The sequence below is a fragment of the Eulemur rufifrons genome, chromosome 23, assembly GCF_041146395.1.
Source record: "Eulemur rufifrons isolate Redbay chromosome 23, OSU_ERuf_1, whole genome shotgun sequence".
Taxonomy (NCBI): Eukaryota; Metazoa; Chordata; class Mammalia; order Primates; family Lemuridae; genus Eulemur; species Eulemur rufifrons.
Window position 1 is genome coordinate 30,531,659 of NC_091005.1, and position 25,737 is coordinate 30,557,395.

Below are 25,737 nucleotides of genomic sequence, written 5' to 3' on the forward strand. Positions count from 1 at the left end.
CTCTTGCTGGGCCGGGACTCTGCCTTGGCCACTGAGTTGGCTCCCAGTGGAAAACCCATGATAGGCCTTTCTGCTCTCACCACCCCAGGCTGGCAAAGGAAGAGGAAGCAAGGACCAAATGTCCTCATTAATAAGGAAGCCTCGGAGTGGAGTTAAGGGATGCGGTGGGGCTCCTGGCCACACTCCGCCATAAATTAAGAAGCCAATTGGTGCAGCCAGTTCAGAGGGGTCAAAGCAAGGGAACTGGTCTGGGTGGAGACGGGGCTGCCTGATCCCATTCCAGATGTCTTCATCTCTCAGCAAGCCTTCCCCATCTCTCCGCTGTAGACTGAAAGTGTCTCTAGGCCAAGAGCCCAGGGTTCCGGACTGCCACCAGGATGGTGGGTGAAGGCGCCTACTTTATCTCAGATCTGGACCGGCGAGGCCAGCAGAGAACCTTTGTGGAGAGATATGACCCCAGCCTGAAGACCATGATCCCAGTGCGACCCTATGCAAGGTGAGTCAGGAGGAGGACGGAAGGGAGAGCCAGGGAACGACCTCTGGGAACAGTCTCCAGCCCACAGGGAGAGTGGGCACCGTCCCCGCTCCTCATGTGCTGTTTCCTCTGCTTGTCCTGTGTCTGCCCACCCGTCCACCCATTCATTCATCAACAGCTCCCTTCCTGCCCCCTCTGTCCCTCGGAGAGAGGGAGGCAGTGACTCATGTTTAAGGAGAGCTTTCCACATGCCAGGACCTGTCCCTATGCTTTACAGACATCTTCCCATTTACTCTTCACAACTGCCCTGGAGGTACTGTTGTTATCTTTATCTGACAAGTGAGGAAACTGAGGCACAGAGATGTTAAGTAACTTGCCTAAGGTTCCTCAGGTAGCCTTTGCTTTGTAACAAACTGCCTCAACACTTTGCAGCTTAAAACAATTGCCATTTATTTAGCTTACAATTTTATGGGTGCCCCATAAAATAAAGCAACTTGGCTGAGCTCGGCTGGCTGGTTCCTTTAGCCTTGACCTCGCTTTCAGAGACACCTGCGGTCGGCCAGGTGGCCGTGCTTCTGGGGGTTGGCTGGCTGCTGGCTGGGCAGTGGGGCCCCTGGGGTGCAGGGCTGCTCGCTCCAGCAGGCTCTCAGGCTTGCTGACTCAGTCATGTGCTGGGCTTTCCGAGGCTCCACCGCTGCACCCTTCTCTCACTGCATTCTATTGGCCAAAGCGGGGCACAAGGCAGCTCAGATTTAAGGTGTGGGGAAACAGACTCCATCTCTTGATGGAACCAGCTGCAAGATCACATTCCAAGGGGCTGGGATACAGATGGGAGAGAGTGGGGCCACTTTTAAACTCCAGGATAGGAACTCAGGCAGCGTGATTTCCAAACTCACGTGCTCCACGTGGCATTATATTGTATTATTATGTATGTTATCAACATCATGTTAACCATAACATTATAAAATCCTTCCTTTTATACATGGAAAGGGCCCTGTGGCTTCTTTTCTGTAACAGAAGTAACAGAAGGCCCAAGTGACATCTCTTAAGTAAGGTGACACTGCACTACCCTTTCCCAGCACCTTGGACCACAGATACATACACATGTGAGCCCTCCACAGTGAGAGGTGAAGGTTGCAGGGTGAGGACACGGACCACCATCCGTAGCCACAGGAGACCTCTAACTATCCACGGTCTTGGCTCGGTTTATAATTGCTTCGTGGAGAGGCAATCTGGGGTGTGCTTAAGAGAATGATGGGACCCTGGAGTCAGCAACCAGTGGGTTTGCATTCCTGTTCCGCCACTTACCGGTGTGAGATGTCTTTATATTTGCAGCGGATGTGGCAAAGTACCCTAACCTCTCTGAGCCTCGGTGTTTCTGTCTGTGCAATGGGATTGTAACATTACCTTACCGCCCAGCTCACAGGGCCTTTGTGAGGATTATATGAGGCAATGCATGACTTTATCGGGAAGCCGCCTTTTAGGTACCTTTGACCATGTGCCAGACACGCAGTGCCTCACTGGTACGTCCCAGCATGGGCTGTCCCAAACGCAGGGCCTCAGCCAAGAGTCTGGATGCAGGTAGCTCATTTGGGAGGTGACCCCCTGAAGGAGCAGGAAAGATTTAGAGGGACGTAGGGAAGGAGGAAAAGGTGAGGTGAGGTGTGGATCAGTGCCACCGCCGTGGACAGAAAGGACTGGTTCTACTCCTCCTCCCAGGAGCGTCCAGTTTTCCACCCAAAGGCTGTGAGGTGGGGGCTTTTACCCTTGGGCTCCCAGACCCCAAGAGTTGGGGTTTGCCCTGGGGGCTGCAAGCCCCGCACTCATGCTCCTGAAAGGCTCTGAGACAGACGGTGGGAGAGGGACCGCAGAGGCGGGAGCTTCACCTCCAGGTCCGGGGCCGCAGCTGCCGCGCACAGCGCTGTCACAGAGCCCGGGGCACGCAAGCGCTCGGGAGTCGGTAGCTGAGACTCTGTCTCTTTTACTCTGTTTTAGATGGTTCATTTCTCAAGGGAAAAACATGGTCTTCTCCTCTTTCCTTTCCTGTTCCCTCTTCTTTCTGCTTCCTTTTCTTCTTCCTTTTCTTTCTTCATGTCTTCTTCCCCTCTTCTTTCTTCTTTTCCTCCTTCTTCTCCTTCTTTTTATCTTCTTCGTCCTCCTCCTCTTCCTCCTCCTCCTCCTCTTAGTCCTGCCCTTGTCCTCTTCTTCTTCCCTTTCTCCTCTCCCCTCCCTTTGCCCCCTTACCTTTCTCCTTTGCCTGACGGCTGATACCTGAGTGGCTCTATATTATCCATCAGGCCCTCACGATGAACGGGAGCGTGCCCCAGCTCTCGCCCCGTGGGGTGCCCCTGTAGCGTGCCCCAGCTCTCGCCCCCTTGGGGTGCCCCTGTAGCGTGCCAGCCCTGGACCTCCGTTCTCCTGAGTGCGTAGGGCCTGTGCCTGGTCCCTTTGGCGCTCACCTGGCACGTCTCGGCTTCCCCACTCCGAGATCGGGGCGGCGCCCTGTTTCCCACGGGGTGGGCTCACGCACGGGTGGCTGGCGGGAAGACACCGTGGTTTGCAGCGCTCCCTGTTTCCGTGGTGTGAATGCTGCCACCGTGGCCGATCTCCAGCCACAACTCGACGTCCCCGGAGGGAGTGCCTGGAAGAGGCGCGCAGCGTCCCGCGGGGCGGGCACTCGCAGCAGCCGAATAATTAGGAAGTGATGAGTTTAGAGTGTTATTACCTTTGCCTGTAAGATAATTTATTTAAATGTATGTAACTTGATTTTGAATATTGGCTACGCTTAACATCGGCTCTCACCAGTGGGTCCCAGCACTTCGATGCTCAAAGCGCTAGGAGATGTGAGCGACGGGCTCAGCGTGTGGCTGTGGGTGTCAGGTGTCGCTGTGGTTAAAAACTCAGGCCAGAGAGCGTCAGGGCCATGACCCCGACGCCCCGGAACACCAAGCACCCCGTTGTCTGCAGGTTGGCGCCCACCGCGGTAGACAAGGCGGGGTGCTCTCCTTCGCCACGTTTTCCTGGCTCATGCCGGTGATGGTCAAAGGCTACAAGCACACGCTGATGGTGGACAACCTGCCCCCACTGTCACCGTATGACTCATCTGACACCAACGCCAAAAGGTACCAGATTCGCCTGGGTCACCTCTGGGGAGGAGCCCACCCTAGGGAGGGGTCCTGTAAGCCCTTTTGTGCGCTCGGCAATTTCCCCGAGGTGGCAGCTGACACCCGCGGGTGCTGGCGACCCTTCCCAGTGGCTGCTCTCTGAGACTTAGGCTGGACGGCCTGAACTTCGCAACCCAGTCTCAGGACGTGAGGGTTCGGCAGAGTGGTGGGGTGAGGGGCCTGGGGGCCAGCGTCAGCCCGCGGCTCGGGCCACCTGGCGGGGCCGTGGGCTGGTGTGTAGGAGGCTCCATCAGGACAGAGGCTTGCTCTGTGCTGGCCAGGCCCCACCTGGGCTACTTTAAAAACTGTTATTGGACTTTTATATCACAAAATATATTTAGGTCGATCCAAATGAAACTGCCAATATTTGACAATTTTGACTTGTAAAAACGTAAATGTCATTGGCCCAACCTAATTCATATTCATTATAAAAATGTTAAAGCAACAGAAGTTCAAGCAGTGGAAGTGTCTCCACTGTACTCCTGCTCCCTAGAGGTAAGCAGTTAAAATGTCAGCGCGGCTCTGTCTGGAATTTTTCTACTCTGATTAAACCTGCCCCGGGCTACCATCTTCTGCAGATCGATACTCTTCTTCCTCCCGACTCGTAGGTCATGTTTTTAAAAACTTAAACAGAAAATGAAGCGTACTGTATAATTGTTGATCACTTTGCTCCTTTCAGTTGAGGGTTTATAAAGACGTCCACTTCATCCTTCCCAACAGCTGTGTTGAACTCTGCAGCTCCGAAGGCCTGTAATGTCGCGAACAGTGGAGATGTTCTGGGGTGTTAGGCATGGCCTTGTACTTGCTTCTAGAATTGCGCTTCCCCTCATCTGTGCCCTGAAGAAATCTCAGCTAGTGGTAATTTCCAAACTGCATTCTGGAGACAGGTACCAGGGAGCACGGAGAGAAAGCTGCCCGGTGTCCGTGGAGCCCTGACCGGATTCTTCCTCTCCCCCTCTGGCCAGTGCTTCTCCGTCTGACTGTGGCTTCCTGCCCTCTGCCCAGCGCCAGCTCAGCCCTCTTCTCCGCCTGCGGTGCTCTGCCCCGGTGTTCTCCTCCGCTCCAAAGGCTCAGATGCAAGCATGGGCCGAAACCTCGGTAACACGTCTATCTGCAGCCCACGCCTCCCTTCCAGACCCGAATCCGTGTGCCCCTCCGGCTGGACAGCCACACCTGGATGCCTCACGAGCATGTCAGACCTGAAGCTGTGCCTATTCTTGCTCCTCAGCCCCAACCCGACACAGTTCTCCTCCTCTTTTCCCTGTCTCCGTAAACTCCGTTCACACAGGTGGTCAGGCCAGGAACCTGGGTTCCACCTTCATCCCTTCTCCTCCCCGTGTGTGACCCACAGTAGTCCTGTCACTCTCCAGCTGCCTCTCCTCCCACCCACGGCCACCTCCATGCTGACAGCTCCTGCTGCGTCTCTGCTGTCCCCTCTGATCTCCCCACAATCCATCACCCTCGCAGCGGGGCCGGCAGATCGTTTAGCTATGCAGAATGATCTTGTCACATCCACTTAAAAACCTGTGGTGGCTTCCTTTGTGCTTGGAATGAAACTGAACCTCCTCATTGAGACCCTGAGGTCCCCTGGGCTCCAGGCCTGCCTTGCTCCCAGCGTCAGCCCCTCTCCTCTGGACACCACGCTCCTGCCACTCTGGCCTGCCTTCCTTCAGACCTTCGCAGTGCACAAAGCCCTCTCTGCCTTGAGGAAGATTCTTCTCTGAGCTTCTCTCTTGCCCCTGTCTTCTTATCAGAGCTGAGAGTGTGGCAGAGATGGGCAGCAGACAGAGGAAAGGAAGGCCTGGCAAGTGCCCACATACCACGTGGTCATGCCAGCTCTTGCCTGGGCATTGCCCCCACCCCCCTGGATCCCACCTGCCCAGGAAAAGACGAAAGGAGAACCAGTGGTGTTTGCCGGGGGCACCGCTGCCAGGGAGGAGGGCTGTGCTGAGCACCTTGCAAGGGTGTCTCCACCAGGGTCACCTCAAACAGCAAGTGGAAGTGTCAATCCGTTCTTTTCTTCCTGTCCTTTCATGACAGATTCCGAGTCCTTTGGGATGAAGAGGTAGGAAGGGCGGGTCCTGACAAGGCCTCTCTGGTCCGAGTGGTCTGGAAATTCCAGAGGACACGGGTTTTGGTGGATTTCGTGGCCAACACCCTGTGCATCGTCATGGCAGCTATAGGGCCGGTGAGTTGGGGGCCTTCCTCTGCCTTGTCCCCTGGTCCTCAGCCTGGCAAAGAATGCCATTAGTTACTTTCTCTACGAGCTGGTGAGTTTAGTGCATTGTCATTATCTTTGTGCTCCTTGGGGGCGAATTTTCATACAGCTAGTCCTTGTCAAGCACAGCAGCAGCCACCAAAATTAATTAAAAAGTTTGCCTCATAAAATCAGCTTGCTGACATTATCTGAGGCCTCCTAAGCCAACCGCCACCCCCGGCGGCCCCCTCCCCGCCGCACTGTTTTGCAGACGGTTCTCATTCACCAAATCCTGCAGCAGACAGAGAGCGCCGCCGGGGGCGTCTGGGTCGGCATCGGCCTCTGCGCAGCCCTGTTTGCCACCGAGTTTGCCAAAGTCTTCTTTTGGGCCCTTGCCTGGGCCAAAAATTACCGCACAGCCATCCGGCTGAAGGTGGCCCTCTCCACCCCGGTGTTTGAAAACCTGGTGTCCTGCGAGACCTGACACACATCTCTGCTGGCGAGGTAAGCGGGGCCAGAACGCGCGCAGCGCTAGAAGACGTTGGTCCTGAGTGTTTAGGACGCACGTGAGAGGCGCTGCTTCGGCCGAGCGTCACCTGCCTTTGCTCGTCTGTGTCCCGCCCGTCATGAGTCGTCTCCCTGCTGAGGGAGGTGACGGCCACTCAGAACACGGGGTGGTTCAGTTCCAGCTGGAACAGGGCACAGGGGTGACTTCGTCCAGTCCTTTTGCTTGCCAGTGAGGTCGCCGAAGCCGTGCAGAACACACTATAGGCATGTAATAAAATTGACCGACTGACGGGTCCAATAATTCCAACTGTGTAGTATTTGGGGCGCCAAAGCCGCGACAAGGACCGTGCATGCTGGACGTCAGAGTTGACATCTTCTTACGCCCTTAGTCTTCAGCAATGCATCCTCACCACTTAGCCAAAAGGTATTTTCCTAACCAAGGGCCCCAGGTGGTGTGAGGTAAGATAAGGACTGGCTTCTTTCTTACACTCGCTCTTTCAGTGCACCCTATAGCAGTAATGATCAAACCCAGCTGCACATAGCAGAAAACCCAAAATAAAAGTGGGTCAAACAAGATGAATTTATTTCACCCTATGTCAGAGGAGCCTGGATTCCAGCAGGCAGTCCAGGGCTAGTACAGGGGCTTCCGGAGCCTTCCATCTTTCCTCCTCACTATCCTAGCGCATGGCTCCCATAAGGGTTCAAGGAGGATGCCAGAGCTCCAGCCATCCCAGCAGCATCTCAGACAGCTGGCAGGAGGCAGGGGAGAACAATGGTGGAATGCCTTCCAGGTTGAGCCAGCCCCCTTTAAGAATTCCTCCCCGAAGTCCCATTTGACACTTTGGCTTACATCTCCTTGTCCTTAACATGGTCACATGGCCACACTCCTTCCACACGGCAGGCTGGGAAATGTAGTCTTCTAGCTGGGCCCCGCACTGCCGGGAATAAGGCAAAGTTGTGCTCACCAGGAGGAAGGGGAAATGGATACAGGGCAGGCAGCCCAGTCTCCCCTGCGTGCCCTGGATAGTAACATTCTCAGTCCTAAAAGACTGGCCCTCACAGTCACTCACAATGAGACTAATAACTCGCCATAGCAGTGCCCTAATGGCTCCCTCCCCTTGAAGGCAGGTCTTCTCTTCCCTCTTTGCACGCCTCCACCATTCTGAAAGCCTTCAGATGACGACACGCTTGAGTGACCCTTCCAAAGCCTGAGCCCACGTGCTTTCTTTGCAGGTGCTCAATATACTTTCAAGTGATAGCCATTCCTTGTTTGAAGCTGCCCTGTTTTGTCCCTTGCCGGCCACCATCCCTATCCTAATGGTGGTTTGTGCAGTATACGCCTTTTGCATTCTGGGGCCCACAGCTCTCATCGGGATATCCGTGTATGTCGTCTTCATCCCCATCCAGGTAACGGCAGGCCTTGGCGATGGTGACTGCTTTAGGTTTGCATTTCTTGCACACTTTCACTGAGCTGGATAGAAGGCTTCATGCCCCGTGTGTGCCCGTGCCCATGCCCGTGAAGCCTGTGCCCGCCCTGGGCTCACAGGTGCGCCTCCTCCTGCTGCACCATGTGGCTTCTAAAGACTTGACTGCCCTGGGGGAGGCGGATATGCTTCTGCACACTGCCGAAGTCGCCAGCACTCCCCTTGCGTACTGGCAATTCCTGCGTTGATACCACCTGCCCGACCCCCAGTGGTGTCCCCAGACCGACCATGTCAGCTGCCACCACTCAAGGGAAGGGCTGAGAACTTTCCTTAGAACTTCTCCTGGCACGCAGACTCCGATCCCTGCATGTTTAGGCCAACTGCAACTCAGCAATTCTCTCTGAATACGGTGTTTGTACCTTGATTTCAGATGTTTATGGCTAAGCTCAGTTCAGCTTTCCGAAGATCAGCAATTTCAGTGACAGACAAGTGAATTCAGACAATGAATGAGCTTCTGACCTGCATCAAGCTGATTAAAATGTACGCCTGGGAGAAATCTCTCACTAACACCATTCGAGGTAGGATGCGAGCAGCTGCTGAGGGGACCGTTTCTCGTGCAGGATGTGCTCTTCTCAGGGGTTCTAGAAGGAGACTGAGGGGACTGCCTGAGCTGCTCTGTAGGTCAAAGGATTTTCAAAGGATTTGGAGATTTTTTAGTGAACCCAGGCATCTGTTCTGGTGAACCCGGGGTGACTGACACATGATTTCCCACGTGGATCCTGGTACTGATCAAGTACCTTTACACAGATAATCCACTAAAACCTTGTGAGCAGGGAAAAAGACTGTCTCAGGCTATTTCCTTGACTTAGAAGATGTCTACATGCACACACACACACGCACACACACACACACACATGCACACATACACACACACGCACACACACGCACACACACATGCACACACACGCACACACAGCCTCACCGTGTTTGGGTGCCCCCTGACTCAACATTCCTTGGGAAGACATGAGGATGCATTTGCAATTTTGTTTTGTTTTTTTAAGGTGATATGGAAACTATTTCAATCAAATATAAATGCAAATCTAATTGCAGAGACATTTACATAATTGCTGACATAGACTCAGGTGGTTCCCTGGTTAATGACCTGAACCACTGTGACAATTGACTCTCTGGATCTCCAGTTACCCTCCCGCAGCAGCACGTAACGGGGCTGAGGCTGCGTGTCCACACTTGAGGGAGCGGCTTTAGAAACCTGCTTCTGAGTGTGCCAACGGCAGTGCCCCAGGCTGGGACCCCAGCAGCCCTAGGGGACCCTCTCTGAGGATCCAGAAACACCTCCTAACACTCTGAACTCATGTCAATGCCATTTAATTTAATTTGATCAAATTTGATTCCATTTGACTTAATTCCGTTGAACCCAACTCAGTTTAACTCATCAGCTTAATTCAATAACCGTAACCAAGTCCCTACTATGTGCAAGGCCACGGGAGCTCCGTAAATGATCAGGAAAACGGTTCCTGCGTTCAGGATTGGGGGCGATGAGATAACTAAGCTCAAAGATGGCCGCGAGTTTGTTGGCTCTACCTGAGGACTAGATCCAGGATCTGCTGCTCCCTGTCCCAGCCAGCGTCCTCTCCCTCCTGGGCGGTGGCAAGAGCTCCCGGGCGCTCTCCCCGCCTCCCCTCCCTCCTGCAGCCCACTGTGCGCTCAGCAGCCACAGTGACCTTTTAAGAATGTCAGTCAGACCCTGTTTCTCCCCTGCCAGACAATCTTCAGTGGCTTCTTATCACACTTAGATTGTTCAAACTTAGGTCTTTTGAATGAATCCAAATTCCTTCACCTGGACTATTTGGTTCAGCGTGATCCCGCCCCTGGTGACCCTTCTGACCTCATCACATTTACCCCAACCTTTGATAATGCTGCTCACCCCTGTGAAGCTGCCGTCTGTCTCTCGCACAATGTGTCACTCTCACTCGTGCCTCAGGATCTTTGCACTTGCTTCATTTCCCTGGAAATACCCTCCTGCTAGATGTTTATGGTGACTTTGTCTTGGCTTTAGGTCTCTTCTCAACATCCAAAGAGGACTTCTGGACCACAGTCCCACACACACCCACACCCTACCTTCCAATCACGTCACCCTGTTCTTTTCTTTCTTACCACTCCACACAATTTGTAATTATTTGATTCTTTCTTTCTTTCTTTCTTGGCCATTTCCCCCACTGGAGTGTGCTGAGGCCCTGTTCACTCTTTTACTCCCAGCACCAGGCACAGCACCTGGCGTGTGGTAGACACTGATGACAATTCACTGAGTGGGTGAGCACGTGACTTGGTTACTCTGCAGGGTGAAATGGGGACCGTGCCACAAGAGGAACTGAGAAGCCCTCAGGGGTGCACACTGGGTCGGTGGGCTCAGGCAAGACTTCCTGGGGGAGGTGGATTTCAGGTGGGACAAAAGACCAGGAAGGATCTGGACACAGAGCGGGGGGGAGCCCCCCAGGGAGGAGCAAAGGCCTGGAGGTGGAGACGGGAGGGTGCTCTGGGGAAGAGGCGGGGCTGGGTGTTCTCCAGGTGAAGGGCGCTTGGATAGCGGAGCCTTGGATCCCAGCAGAAGCAGGCTCCAGCCCTGCCTGCATCACTTAAAAGGCAAGTTACTGCACCTGCCAAGACTGTTTCCTCTCCTGTCCGAACGGCATAATAACAGCGTCGCTGTCACCGCACAGCGGTGGGAACGTTCTAGAGTGCACTCGGTAAGAACAGCTACGGCCGTCCTCGTGCTGATGTGACAGGGTTTTGCAGATGAGACTGGAATTGGGACTGCAGACTACAGGCCTCAGGGGAAAGAGGCTTGAATTGAACCGTGAGCAGCGCAGAGGCGCGGGCATCTTCTGGACTTAGGGAAGGCGGACGTTCTCTCGAGTCTGTGGTTGTTCTCGGGCCACCAGGCAGGTGGCTCCAGTCTGGCAGTCTTCAGGCCAGCCGTCTGTGTTTTTTTGTCCCCTACAGTACGGTATTTAAAGACTTTTTTTCAATGAGTTTATAACATCTAAAAGTAGAGCGATGTCTCGCAAAAATCCGGATCTCAGACTTTGGAATGGTTGACGGTCTGGCCGCGCCAGGCTCCCTGGCACTGAGGAGCGGCTGCCCCTCGTTGAGGCACGTGCTCCCCGTCCTGCTGTGCTCCTCGGTCCCCCTCTGCTCTGCCCCTTCACTGACAGGGCTTGCTTGGGCCCTGCAGGGGCCCTACGTGCAGAGTGGCAGCGCTGGGAGGGACCTTGGAGCCCACCCAGGACCGGCAGCGGACGCGCGCTGACCTCCCGGCACGTGCTGGGCTTGTGCTCGCGGCTGTCTGCGCTTCCTGTCGCTTAGGCTTCCCATGGCAGCCGCCCACGCTCATTTGGGGGAGGGTCAGGCAGGGGTAATGCATTTCTTAGTGCTGGTTCTTGACGTGCAAACTTAGACCAGCTCGGACTGCCTCTATTTTGCAGATACAAGAAGAAGGGAAAGAAAATTGCTGGAAAAAGCTGGATTTGTGCAAAGCGGAAACTCAGCCCTGGCCCCCGTCGTGTCCACCATAGCCATCGTGCTGATGTTCACCTGCCACGTCCTCCTGAGACGCAGGCTCCCCGCGCCTGTGGTGAGAACCGCCCCCAGGCCTGGCCTCCTTTGCACGTGGCCCTGCAAGGCCCAGGTGGGTCCCCCTCCCTACCTTTGCAGGACACCTGCATCAGAACACCCAACTGCAGGAGGCCAGACCACACCAGAATTCAAGCCCAACTTTTAACAGGAAGTGTGTGGGCCGGTAGAGCCTAACAGTGATTCTCACCTGGTCCGTAGCGGGGCAGGGGTAGTCAACGTTGGAACCCAATTTCGCATTTGGGGGAAAAAAGTGGAAACCAGACGAGCACATGGATGCTTTATTCATATATACCACAAGGAGACTTTGAGAAAGTTCTCTTGGTGGGGGGATTTGCAGGTTTGGGGAGAGGCCGTGGTGCTGGCATCAGAGTCTGGGCTTAGGAGCCAGGTCTGCCTGGTTTAAATCCTGACCCTGCTACTTCCTGGCTGTGACTCACGGCAGGTCATCGAGCCCCTCTTGCCTTGGTTTTGCCACCTGTAAATGGGGTGATTGTAGTCCCTGTCAGCACAGCTGTGAGGGCCGAAGGAGTTATTTTATGAAAAGCAGGTGCAACCGTCCCAGCTCTCAGGCGCAGCGTCAGTGTCAGCTGTTCGTAGCTTCTCACCTGAGCAGGCCAGTGCCCCGCCCCCCACCCCCAAGGCCTCAGCGGGACCGGGACGAAGGCGGGATGTTCCTGTTGTAAACAAGCGGCCTGAGATTTACAGCGGAAAAAATGCTGAGTGAGAGAGAAAATGGCCCCTGGCTTAGATAAAGGGAAACTAGCTACGGTATGAAACCAAGGGCAAGTAGCTGGAGGAAGATCAAAGAAGGCAAGAAAAAACAAAGGGAGAAGGAGATGAACACAGGGAAGCTCAGGAGGAAGAATCGCAGCCCAAGCCAGGGGTCCCCAGGGGAGGAGTGGGGTGACGAGGGGAGGAGTGGGGTGACGAGGGGAGGAGTGGGGTGACGAGGGGAGGAGTGGGGTGACGGCTGTGAAGCCAGGAGGCTCCTCCCAGGCCTTTTGTGGGGCTGCTAAATCCCTTTACCGCCCTGCGTTTCTGGGTGAGCTGCTTTTATCCTCTCTGGCTTTTCGAAGGTAGTAGCTCATGTACACTTTGCTCTCACGCTCCAGGGCCTTGAGCCCCGCTGTGAACCCAGAGCCAGAGTGCATGAAGGACAGTGACGTACCGGGGGCTGAAAGGAACGCTGCCCGATTATCTGACAACTTTCCGTGATCTCAGACAACACAAAAATTTTTTTTAATCCAGCAACACGTCAAGCAAATCAATTTGAAACCAGATTGAACACATGTAGTTAGTATTTTCTAACACAATGGTTTGGAAGAAATCTACACCAAAACCAAATTTGCTGAATGCAAAGTTCTGATTTCTTTGGATTCAGAATTCCTTGCAGTCACCCCTCTGCTGGGGCCATGCCGTAGTTGGCCGGCCCCAGGGCTCTGGGTCACATGAGGCAGCCCAGGTGCTCTGTCAGCCGAGGCCTGGGCTGCCCGAGCCGAGGTGGTACTTTGGGAGCTGGGAGAGCTGAGTCCCCTTTGAGAATGTATTTAGGCCCAGATGTAAAGGGACCTCCTTCATCATCCTACAGTGAGGAAACGAGGATTAGGTGAAGCCTGGGGCCCCGACCATGGGGCCCATTCAGCAGCAGGCAGGATCACTCCGGATCTCTTGAAGGAGGTTGTGTTACTAATTTCTCCAGTGGTGGCTAGGGAGAGGCTGCTGATCAGAGGGATGAGAAGAAGAAATCTGAGCGATGAGGTCACGTACCCCTGGGGCACGCACTGCAGGCAGCAGACTCGTCTCATCAGGGCTGTGCAGTACTGGCTACCCACCCGGCAGGGCTCAGTGAAGGAAGCCCCAGTGAAGAGACCTGGTATTTTGGGGACTGCAGTTGAATAAAGGCTCTCAAATCTGGCCTGGGTGCGAGGGGTGGCAAGGCGTGGGGGCCGGGTCCTGCGAGCAGGAGCTGGAGGTCCCTTTCTCGTAGCCAGCAGGAGCAAGCAGGCCCTTCCGGGCAGCGTCCGCCTTCATCCCTGGGGCCGCGTGCAGTGCGCGGTGTGGAAACAGACGCTCCAGCTTCCAGGGGTCACCTGCCTCTAAAGAACTGACTTGGGTCGCAGATGGAGATTTCCAAACGTATTCATTTAGAGGCCTCAGACCCTTTCCCTTCCGGATCAGCACAGACAGGCGAATATATTCTCCACCATTTTGGTGAAAATCCAAAAGCAGAATAGATTAAGATGCCGCTGGCCCTAATTTGCCAACCCACGGTTTCTGAGCCATGAAATGAAAAAATTGTTCCTCTGCGAATTCCAACCGTGCCGCCGTTTCTCATCTCGATAAGTTTAAGCCCAGTGGGTGTAATGGTTGGGAGCCAAGGCAACCTCCCACCCTAAACTTCATACCCCTCTCTTGTTCTTCAGGTGTTTAGTGTGATTGCCATGTTTAATGTGATGAAGTTCTCAACTGCAATCTTGCCTTTCTCGGTCAAAGCAGGGGCCGAAGCCAGAGTCTCTCTGAGGAGAATGAAGGTATAACTGACACTGGGTGAGTAGGGAAGAGAGATCTCTTTTCTGGATGGGAAAGTGCTCAGATGTGGGAATGTTGCACCAACCCACTGGAGGGCCGCGTCAGGTTTTGGGCTGACGCTGGGAGAAGGGGCTCCTTTCAGAGTTGGCTCAACACACGTGCGTGGAGGAAGGACCAGGTTTGCCCTTGTAGGAAAAATGACATAGAGTCTCCGTACATGGGGAAAATGTTCCTGACCCTCTACCCCTATCCAAACCTGAGATCTTAAGTGGCTCCAGGAGAGGGTGGGTTTGCGCTGAGCCGTCCCCGTTTGTCCTGTGATGGGGGCGGGGCACGTTCACGCGCTGAGCTCGCGCCTTCGCTCATTCATGCACGCACCCGTCCAAGACTCATGTGTGCCTCCTGCAGCCGTCAGACACGTGGGAAATGCCAGCGTAAGGGGGAATCTTTACCCTCAGAGCCTCTGTTCCAGTGTCAGACCAGGCGCCCTCGTAATTCCTGCAAATGGGGAGGATATTTGTGACATGCACGAAGGGCAGATGAAGTGTTTTTAAAGTTTAGGCGAGGAAAGGAAAAGAGAAGAGCGTTCTAGTCAGGAAACAGCATGTTCAGACATCTACAAATTGGCTGAAGGATCTTAGTTGCCCAAGCCAGAAACCTGGAAGTCGCGTGAAGCGTCCTCAGCTGCTGCACCCTCCCCTCACTTTCTGTCCGCATCCAACCAGTCCAAAGCCCCGTGAAATCACCCCCGATTCCTCTAGTCCCTCAGTTTTAAGAGCCACCATTGTAAGACTGGATTGGAAAGTGCACTGTTACCACTTTTTGAACAAAGCATAAGAATCAACAGCATCACGTTAATTGCACATATTATGATATCAGGAAAAAATTACAGGTGCTTCTTAGACTAGAGGAAGGATGGTCTTTATTGACTTCGCTCTGTCCCTGTAGTTGTCACCTTCAGTCAGGGCCTCCATCGTCTCCCATCTGAACTGTCACAGTGATGTATGAACCAACCCTTCTTTTTCCAATGTCCTCCTCAAATCAATATTGCACTCGACCCCCTGAGAGCTGTTAAGATGTTGATCTGACCGCTGATACTTACCTGCTCCATGTTCTTAAACCCTCGTCCCCTCCAGGACTGAACTCGAGCCCTCCGTCCGTGGGTCCTCAGTTTTGTCTCAACCCTGTCTCCTGTCCCCTTCCTGGCTTGCGCTCTGTGCCTCAGCAGTCCCGAACTGCGCCTGGCAGGCGGCGCTTTTGCACATTCCCTCGCCTTGGCCGTGCTGCGCCCACCGACAGCACGCTCTCCTCCTCTGCGCTCTCTCATCTTTGCCTGTGTGGCACCTTCCAGACTCAGCTCAGACCCCAGCCACATGCACGTCCTAGATGGGGTGCCCAGTGTCCCTTCTCTGGCAGTCAGAGTGCTTTGTCCACGTCAGACGTCCCTGAAACGATCTGTGCATGTTCCACCTCCCCTCATGGACTCCCGTCTCTGCAAGGACCCGACCGACGCCGTGTTACATTTGCATTTCTGCTGTTTGCCCCAGAGTCTGGCACCAGGTAGAGGTTTGGCAAATGATTTGTTGAACTGAGCTTAGAGGGAGCCTAGGACAAGGACACAGCAGAGACTGAGCACATGATCTTGGTTTCTTTGGATCTTTGGCATTTGTGCCAAACAGCGACGTCCACCACCCAAAGACTGGCAAAGGCTGACTGCGTTGGGCACGAGGGTGCGATGTGGCTGGGATTCTCCGACTGGGTGACCCACATAGGCCTTGTGGCTGAAGAGGCATCTGCCCCAGACAGCAGGAGGTAGCAAGCCATTTCTGCTCAGCTTCTGAGGGAAACAACTGCAGAGTCTCCTTCCTGGGCATCCTAGGCAGAATTGCCAAAACTGTGATTTGGGGTCGTTAGAAGATATACTGGGATGATTCTTGCAAATGGCTGATGTCTACCCAGTTAATTTTGTCTCTTTAATCTTAGAAAATTCTTATGGATAAAAGCCCCCATCTTACATCACCCAGCCGGAAGACCCAGATACTGTCTAGCTTTTAGCAAATGCCACCTTGACCTGGGAGCAAGAAGCCAGAAGGAAAAGTGACCTACAGAAAGTGCAGAACCAGAAAAAACATTTTTTCAAGGAACAGAGGCGGGAGGCAGACAGTGGCTGGAGGCCACCAGCCCGGGGAGTCGCTGGCCCAGGGGAGCAAAGCGGCAGCCCCAGATCCGTCCTGCACAACGTAAGCTTTGTGGCTAGGAAGGTGGCTGTGTGCTCCGTCCTTCCTCCCCGTGTTGCTTAACTGTGGCTTCTCGGGGCAGAACATCCTTCAGTCGGAGCCGGGGGTGGTGGTGGGATATCTCCAAGCAGCGTCTCTGTGTTTCCCCCCAGTTTTCAAACTATGTACATGAACCTCGTAGACATCCTCGTCAGTTTCAGAAAAGGGACGGTGGTTGTATTTATTGACTTTCAATGCCTCCCTTGGGTTCAGGCACAATTTTGAGTGGACAGTCCACTTCAGGTGGCTGGGCTGTAAGTGACTAGCTTTCATAAGTCTTTTTAGATCTGTTCTTGATTCCACATTGGAGTATTATGGTAGAGAATAATGACTGAAAATTATGAGCGCTTACTGTTTACCAGGTACCTAGTTACCTCATTTGACCAGCCCAGTAACCCCGCGGTAGCACTGCAGCGACCCGGCCTTTGTGACCGAGGAGCCTGAGCCTGAGGAAGGTTACATAACCTGCCCAACTGGCCAGCGAGCGGCAGAGGAGGGCCTCGCGCCTAGGGCTCTCAACCGCCGTGCAGGGCTGCTCCGGGGAGGAGCAGAATGAGATCGCCAGGCAGCCCCGCAGAAGTTGCCAGAGCAAAGCCAGCCAAGCTAGCCAGGGTCTGTCTGCTGCTCCCGTCCCTCGAGCCTGGGGGCTGGAGTCTTTAGCCGAAGCTATGGATTTAGGGAGTGTGTGGCCTCTTCCTGCCTCTCCTGCATGCATCTCCCCCCTGTGCTGGGGACTGGGCAGCAGCTCCCAGGGTGGCAGTGTTGATTTTGCACAGAGGACTCAGCATTAATCTTGTGCTTTGCATTTTAATCTCCCGTCTTGTTGACTCGCTCTTCCCCTGTGTGAGCACTCTAGGAGAGGTTCTTGTTTGTTACGCAACGTCAAGCTCACTAGCCGGCGTGAGAATGGTACCTCTTGTAGCTAACAAGGCCGTTGGCCTCGTTTTCATTGGGACTGTTTGGTCTGCCGAGTGCAACTGAGCTCAGATCTCGGTTAAGTCCTGTGAAGGGCCTCCCACTTTGCCTTCTCCTCCCCGTCCCCGTACCTGTGTGGTGCAGCACCTGCCTTCCCAGTTGTTTCAGAGAGGCCTCGGTGAACTGCTCCATGTTCTGAAGAACCTGCTTTTTGCCCTCCAATTGCTTTACTTCTAATGCCCTTTGCAGTGCATTGGTAATGCCTGGACTTGTGCATCAAAGACATGGTCAACATTTTGTGAAATAAATCGAAGGTACAGTGGGGACAACACAATGTCCTGTGGATTAAGGGTCTGCTTCTGGAGCCTGGTAGACCTCCCGTCCGATCACTTACTAGCTGTTTGACCTTGGGTGTATTGTCTAAGCTCCTGGAGTGTCTGTTTCCTCACCTGCTCCACGGATTTTATAAAGGCACCCGTTTCCCAAGGTGGTTGTGAGAACTGAGATACTATATAGAAATGCTAAGCTCGTAGTAAGTCTCAACTGACGTTAGCTATTGTTGTTACCTTTTCCCTTTAACAATTATTTCCACCTTAAGTGCTGCCCTCAAATGGCCTAAAGTTTTTCCAAGTTTAGCTCCATGATTCCAGCAGACGGCATCCTCCATGAGCTCACAGTGTGCTGTCCATGATTATGTCCTTAGCACCAAGCCCAGCACGTGGCTCAGAGGTTCCCAATAGCATCTGCTGAATGAACAAATAATCAGAAGCTCAGAGGATGCAGGCCTCATGGGTTTTCTGCTGAAGACAAAGATGAATCTGGAAGGCTCTTACTGGCCCAAGGAGGAGACAGGACTCACAGGAGAGCCGAGTACCTAGGGAGGCTGGATCCAAACCTGTGGTCTCTTTGTCCCAAAGTCTCCCTGATGCCCCAATTCCTTGAGGTCTTTTTAGTGGAGTTAAAAAGCATCAGCCTCATTTACACGCAGCTTCTATGACAATGTGGGCTCCGTAAAGGCGGGGACCGCACCTGTGCTGTGTCACGCCGGGGCGTGGTATGTCACCGGGCTTGCAGTAAGGACTTGTCTAAGGAATCACTGATGACAGGCGGCAGCCTTCGTGGGCTGGGGGTGGCGGACGGCTCACGGGCCTTTCTGCTGCACGAGTGGTAGGAAGGAGCCATATTGGGCCCCACGCTGGGTCTCTCTCCCCAGAGGGACAGCAGGGAGCAGGCCCTGCGTGAGAGTGTTCTTAGGTGTGGCCCTGCCAGCCTGAACACAGCAGTGGCCACGCTGCTGCCTCAGCGTACCCACGTGGGCTCTCCCCGGGCACCTCCGCGGCTCCCTCCCTCACCTGCTCAGGTTTCATTCCGACGTGGCCTGTGGCGGGTGCTGCCCACGCCCGCGTGCTGGTCTCCCAACTGCCAGACGTGCGTCTGTGCGGGGGCTGTCCATGCACCCGCAGAGTGCCAGGGAGCAGCCTAGGGGCAGCCTCGGACTGTGCCTGTTGGCTGTCAGTACCCCAACTCCCTCGGCCCCTGGCTGGGCTGAAGCTACCCTTGCTTTCCCTGCAGGATTAGGCTTCATCTGCCTCGTGGCTGAGCTGTCCTAATAGGACACTCTCACGGGCCACCCTCCCTTTCCGGTGTCACTTCCGCTCTTCCCCCCCCACCCCCCGCTGCTCCCTGCGCCTCCCAAGCAAGCTCCTGGCACCCACATCCTCTGTTCAGGGGGACTCAAGCCGAGACATCTGCTTTTCCAGTGAGGCTTTCTTTGTGGCCCACACGTCACCCCACTGCCTGTCTCTTCCCGGCTGTGTTTTTCTGCACAGCGAGCAACCGTGCGCCCCGCGTTTCGTTGCATCTCCTGCCCCCCGGCCGCCGCCTCCAGCTCAAAGCAGAGCTCCGTGAGGGCAGGCCCAGACTGCTGCCTGCCGTGTTCCTGACTGCACTGTGTTCTTGCTGGCACGGAGCAGGCTCTGGTGGTAACAAGTAGGGGTGTGTTGGTTGAATTAATAAATCTACAGCTGTAGAACAATCCACGAACCCATCGTGTTAGAATATTTTAGCTGCTCGATTGTTTCCGATTGAGTTGTTATGGTAAAGGAATCTATTAAAAAATGACTTTGAAAAGCACTCAGCTCCCCATTCTTCAAAGGCTACGCTTGTCCCCTGGGTTGTACAGCCTTTCACCTCCCCTCGGGTTTGCTTTCCTGGAGTCTGGGCACGGGACAGCCCTCGTGTCCGGGGCCTGCGTCTCCCAGACCAGCACGAGGCTGTTTCACACCAGTGATCGTGCGTGATGTCCAGAAGCCCTCTGGGCCCTCTGCTAAGCTGCGCCAGGGAAAGCGCTTAATTGAGACTCACACTCCTGTGTCAGCCAGGCTGTGTGTCCGGAGCTCGGTGTGTGAGGCAGCAGCTGCCACCCCACGGAGCCAGCAGTGACTCCTCGGTCCCTGCTTGGCTTGGCCAGCATAGTTTGGCAGTGACACGTTTGGCCCAAGCCCCTCTAAGAGCTGGGAGAGTGACTGTGTCTTATCTCTATTTCTCCAGCAGGGAAAGGTCTTGGGAATATGCGGGAATGTGGGAAGTGGAAAGAGCTCCCTCATTGCAGCTCTCCTGGGACAGGTAAGCTGGGCGAGTGCCCTGAAGGTGGAAGTGAAGTGGTTCCCTTCCTGCTGGGTTTGGCCCTGAGGACCGTGGGCCCTGCGGGTGGCCCCGGCTGCCCTGGACACTGTGCACACAGGTCACCGTCATGTCTGCGAGGTTAATACGCTTGGCAGCGCCACACCCCTTGGCCAGACAGGTTTGCCGCTGAGGATGGGTGTTGGGTGGTGACTGCCTTCTGGGTCAAAGGAAGAGATGGATCATCAAACCCATGGTTTCTCCCATGACTTGGGCTGTTCTGATTTAGGAAAGCCAGCACAGCCGCTTGGTGGCGAAGGCCCTGGGAGTCTGGGACTCACAGTGACTATGGATGTATGTTTTTCTCGTTCGTCTCCGTGTCCCCAGCACCTGCCCAGTGTCTGACCAGAGCAGATGTGCAGCCGCTGCCTCAGTGAAGGGGCGGCCGAATGGGTGCATGAACTAAAGTAGCACGTGCCCCAACTCCCCTGCAAGCCTTGCTGTGGGAAGAGGGAGGAACCTGGGAGGAGCCTGTCCCTTCTCTGCTGCTTTGAGCTGGGTGACCCCATTGACTGTATTCACAGGCCTCTCTGTTGCCATGGTTTCTAAGCTGCATCCCAAATGAATGAGAAATTTTATGGGAAAAAAATATTACGTCCTTTTTCCTCACTCTGCAGCCTGGACTGTCTATAGCAGGAAGAAAGATACCTCTGAGGAAACCAGGCTCAGAAGGGCTCAGACGGGTGCCAAATGGGGTGGAGGGATGTGTCATATGAGCTCTGATACGAGTGACTTCTTTTGGCCTCAGTTGACTCATCTGTAGAAAGACTGACAACTCCTTTCCTGCCTGGAGGTAGAGGCAGGGCCTGGACTGGGTGAGCTCCTCAGGTCACCCAGGGTCTGGGGTTCAGGTTGCGTGGCTCTGTGATGATCCTGCAGTCGGCAGGTGCCTTAGAGGTGACCTAGCTCAACTCTATGCCTAAGAATGTGGCCCTCTTGCTACATCCTATACGGAGATGTCCCGCCCTCTGCTCAGGCATCTCACGGTGGGGACTCATTACTTCACAGCCACTTTCCTCCTTGGAGAGTTTTGATGTATATTGGAGTGAAACTTACCTCCTTTTAACTTCTATCCTTTGGTCTGCTCCTTTGGAACTTTTCAGAGAAAAATAGAATCCATCTGCCATGCAAGAGTGGTGAGACCAGGCCCCCCTCTGTGGTCGCTGGGCAGGCAGGTGGCACTCAGCTGGCCTGGGTTTACCTGCCACCTGTCTCGGCCATGTGCTCACTGTTTGGCCTTGGAGAAGCAACTTAACCTCTCAGAGCCTTGGTGTCCTCATCTGTAAAATGGGGCTAAGGAGAGTTGTGGTGAGGATTAAAGGGGGTGATTCATGGAATGGTTGGTTATAAGGTGATTTGCAAGGCCAGTCGTGGGGACAAGCAGCTACTGTATACTAAACGTGCCCTACACATTTCAGCCACTGTTCGTATTACTGTTGTTGTTACTGTCATTGTCTCTTCTCCACGCTGAATTCTCTGTCCCTTGGACCATTCCTGAGGTGAAATGGCATCACATCCTTTGACCACCCTGGCCGCTCCGTCCCTGCCCTCAGACACACGGCTGCCGCCCACGAGCCTCAACCCTGGGCACCGCGGCCAGCCTCGCACGTCCCTCTCCTGACAGCCTTGAGCACCGCGTACCCCCTAACGCCTACGACTGTCCTTGCATGGTGCAACTGGGTTGAGGCTGCTTCCTTAAGATGGGCACGCCAGGGCCACCACCCACCGCGGTGCAGGCCGCGCCCTGCCCCCGGGGGCCTGGCTGCGGAGGGTGGGATCCAGCCAGTGCGTCTGGAGGGAGGGGCCGCTTGTGATCGGTCTGCTCAGAAGGCGTCTTGCGGTTGGCACAGAGGTGCCCTGTGCGGGAGCAGCCCCGCGGCCTGCGCTGCCCGGTTTGCAGCAGGACTCGCCACTGCGTCTCCCCCCGGCCCCCGGCCCCCGGCGGGAGTTTGACTTTGAGACCCTCCATCTGCACAGGTGGGCTTTCTGGCAGGTGGGCAAGATGTCCTGTCGACGTCTTGCACGGTCACAGCCAATGCCCACGGAACAAGCACGAGAAGAAAGTCCTCGAGGCCTGGCTGCGTCTGAAGCTCCCTGTGTCGCTGCTCCAGATGCGGCTGCAGAGAGGGACCGTGGCCGTCAGCGGAGCCCGGGCCTGCGTCTCCCAGCAGGCGTGGATCTTCCTCGGGACTGTGAGAGAAAGCATATTATTTGGAGAGCAGTATGATCACCAAAGGTAATATTAACTTTTAGAGCATGAGGCACTTCAGTGTCGGGTACACTTTGCTACAGATGCCGAGGCCGCTGGAGATGGCTGCTGAGTGGGTTTCTCGGGGATTTCTGATTAAACACTCAGCAGATCCACACAGGCTCCGGCTTTTCTCCTCCCGACCCAGGAGTTCAGCAGAGGCGACTGCTGCAGGCTGTGACCGCGCACTCCATTCCCAGGGCAGGGGAGCGTGTGCTCCGAGGTTCTCTGTCACAGGGATGCGCCGCCTGACTAGGGAAAAATGGATTTGGCGATTTTGCTTTAGGCTGAGCAACCAAAACTTTGCTTGAAATCGTGAGTGGCAAGTAAGCCATGAATCCGCCCTGACACTCTTAGTTGACATCAGATCTATCAGGATATATTGCTGTTAGTGTCCTCAAAATGATCTAATGAAACAAAAGCCAAGTTATAATCATTTGATACACCTTGGACTGTTATCTTTAAACTTTGGAAAGTGATAGCTTCTGTGGTTCTTTGCCGAGCGCGGCATTGCCACGTGCATTCTGTCATTTAGGGCCGATAGCCACCTGTTTAGGGGATCCTGGCATATATCCTAGTTTCACAGGGAAAGAAACTAAGGCCCAGAGAGGTGAGTTGACCCACCCGAGGTATTAAATGCTATTAAATGTCAAACAGCAAATGGTACAAGTCTTGGACTTATGTCTTGAACTCCGGACCAGTGTCATTTGTTCCCGCTGGAGCTGCCTGACAGCTGGGTCACCCAGAAACCTCCCAAGCATCCCAGCGCTGAAGTGAGAGAGATGGGGTTGCTCTTAGGAATCTGGCTGTCGACTCTCCAATGGTGGTTTGGCCTTTCTCATCCTACTGTCTGAACCTACACACTGTCCCTGCTGGCTGGCGTCGGCCAGCATGTGGGTTCTCAGCAAGAGGCAGTTACATCACCTCCTCCTCCCTGGCCATGATGTCCCATCACCAGGAGGGTCAGGTGTGGCAGGAAGGTGTCCCTTGGCACCAGCCAGACTGCTCTGCCCAGCGTGCCCTGGCCCAGCCCCTCGGCCTGTGCCCTCCCATCCCCCCGGAATGCCTTCTCTCTCCAAGGAAGCAGGCAGGAAGGAGGGTCCTTGATTCTTCAGTGAGGACCTTCAGAGGGCAGATACTCACCAAAGCCTGCAGCGTGCCGGCCACCACGGGACACACAGCTGGCTCAGGTGTCTCTTTGCCCAAAGGTGCTTAAGTCTGGAAGGGCCGTGAGAGACGCGCAGAATTGGCAGTGGACCAAGGAGCAACGTGCCAAGTGGCAAGAGACCGTTTAGAGGCAGCAGAGATCGCGGGAGGGTGGGGGAGTCAGGGACAAGAGGGTGGCACCTGAATCGGGCCTTGAAGAGCAGAGAGAGCTTTCATGTGTGGCATCTTCGGCAGAGGCTTTGATCCCAGGGCAGAAATGGGGGTTCTCGGCCACGGCAAGCAGGAGGGTGGCGGGAAATTGAAGACTGGGGGGTGGGGGGGTTGGGGAGGGGGCGGCGAGGGGTGAGGCTGGGCTGAGCCGTCTGAGTCACGTAGCTGAGATGGCAAAGGTAACAACAGCGACGACAACTGTCGCTGACGTGCAGTGCGCTAGACGTCGTGCTAACGGCTTTTCACGTGTTCTCGCCCCTGTCCCCAAACTACTCAGTGAGCGCCGTTAGCCCGTCTCGTAGAGCAGAGAGTGAGGACCAGGGAGGTACAGTCGCTTGTCCAGGGTCACCCAGCTGGATTCAAACCCACATCTTCTGATCCCAAAGGCCCTGGTCGTCCGCACTGTGCACGCCGGCCCTGGAGTGTGAGCACCACGCTTGGGCTGTGCCGGGGTCTGTTCTGGGCCCTGCGGGCGCCTGCCGACAGCTGTTCGTGCTCTGCCGCTTTGTCCCTTGCTGCTGCCCCTCTACTGGGGAGGGGGTCTTGCAAGGTCGAGCTGTGAGGCCTGCCCACTGTCATGCGCTGAGGAAAGAGGGTCCCAGGGATGCTAATGAGATCAATCCATCAGTCAATCAGTCAACCCGCCACACCCTGCGAGGCAGGTCGCCTGTCTAGGGCCCATCATGGGGCAGCCGCTTGGATGGGTGCAGGCCTGAATGGCTGCCAGGCCTTCCGGGCAGGAGCCGGATCTGGGGTGGCCGTCCGTGCGGGTGCTGTGACACCTGGGGTGTCTGTCTGTGCCAGGCTGTCTGGGCGCGTCAGTGGCGCAGAGAAAGCCCGGGCAGGGGGGCTTCTCTCATCACATGGAGCCCGCGCGTCTCGCTGACCACCGACTCTCCCGGATCCCCAGGGCTTCTCCCCAGAGTGCAGGGCTGGCGCCCAGCGGGATGGCTGTGGAGTGGAGCCCTCGGCGTGGCTGCCCCTGCAGGCTGAGGGCTGGTCTGGCAGACCCCCGTGACCGGGCCCCAAGGCTGGGCAGAGCATGACGCTGAGGGGGCAAAGCAGGGAGGCGACAGGTCCAGGGAGACAGGCTCCACTCCCTCTCAGCCTCGTGCTCTGCAGGCAGCATTCCCTCTGCCCCAGTGTCCCCAGTTGTCCCCAGGGAAGGAAACCCTGTTCTCTGCAACCAGGCAGCAGTGATGGGCGGGTGGAGTATCTTTCTGGAGCAGAAGGTGCCGGGCAGATGGCATGGCCACCACCTGTGATCACCCTGCCTGTGCCGCCAGCCTCCGCTGACACACCTCCTCTCTTCCATTCGCAGCCCGGCTCCAGCCCCGCGCCCTCCGGGGAGCCATTCCCACCTCGGCCGACGTGGGTGACCCTCGCCTGGCTCCCACTAGCAGCACCAGCAGTTGGCACCTGCCGTGCTCCCTTCAGGGGTTTCACGTGTGCTGATGTCGTCGTCCCTGTGTGGTGGGAGCCCTGTGACGGGAGGGGAGGGGTGGGGAGGGTGAGAATGTTAGTGACAGGCAGAGTTTTTTGTGAGAGCTTGGGGACACGAAGATCGATCTCTGTCCTTGTATCGGAGGAACGTGGGGATGAAGTTTGGGCTTCATTTCACTGTACTGATATCTGCAATGTTAATGTAGCAGGGGAGGGGACCCAGGGGCCAAGGGGTCACCGCCCTTGGGACACTGAAGACAGAGCAACAGGCCAGAGAGCCTTGAGCACAGCACTGCCGCCTCCACGCCCTGCCCGGTGACACCGGCTGCGCCTTCAGCAGCGGCCCAGGCCGCGGTGCTGCGGGTCTTCCTCGCCCTGCTGACTTCCGGCCCTCGTTGCCGCAGGTATCGGCACACAGTTTGCGCCTGTGGCCTCCAGAAGGACCTGAGCAGCCTCCCCCATGGAGACCTGACCGAGGTGACCTGGGGGCACAGCCCCACGGCGGCCGCACAGCCGCCTGCCCGCGGCCAGATGCCCCGGGGGACACAGCTGTCCTGGGAGATGCGGGTGAAGTTCAGCTCTGCCCGTCCTGAGCTCCACACCTGCGGGACGTCACAGGGCCGTGGCCCCAAGCCCAATTGTGCTTGGCACAGTGTGGTCACTTCCCGGGGCTGCTCCCCATCTGCCTGTCATCTCAGGAGAGGTTTCCGCTGAAAACTGCCTCCTCACCTTGAGGGCTGCTCTGTCACCCAGAGCAGGGGGCCAGGGGGTGCCCATGGCTGGCGTCTCACTGGCTCTGCCCAGGCCAGGAGCGGAGGGGTACCCTCCAAACACTGCCCCGGGGTG

The 25,737-nt window shown here is 55.6% G+C and overlaps 1 pseudogene; it reads left to right on the forward strand.

Moving 5' to 3' along the window:
* Positions 1-377: 377 nt before the first annotated feature.
* LOC138373744 (ATP-binding cassette sub-family C member 12-like) lies at positions 378-22,063 on the forward strand (annotated as a pseudogene).
* The last annotated feature ends 3,674 nt before the right edge of the window (positions 22,064-25,737 follow it).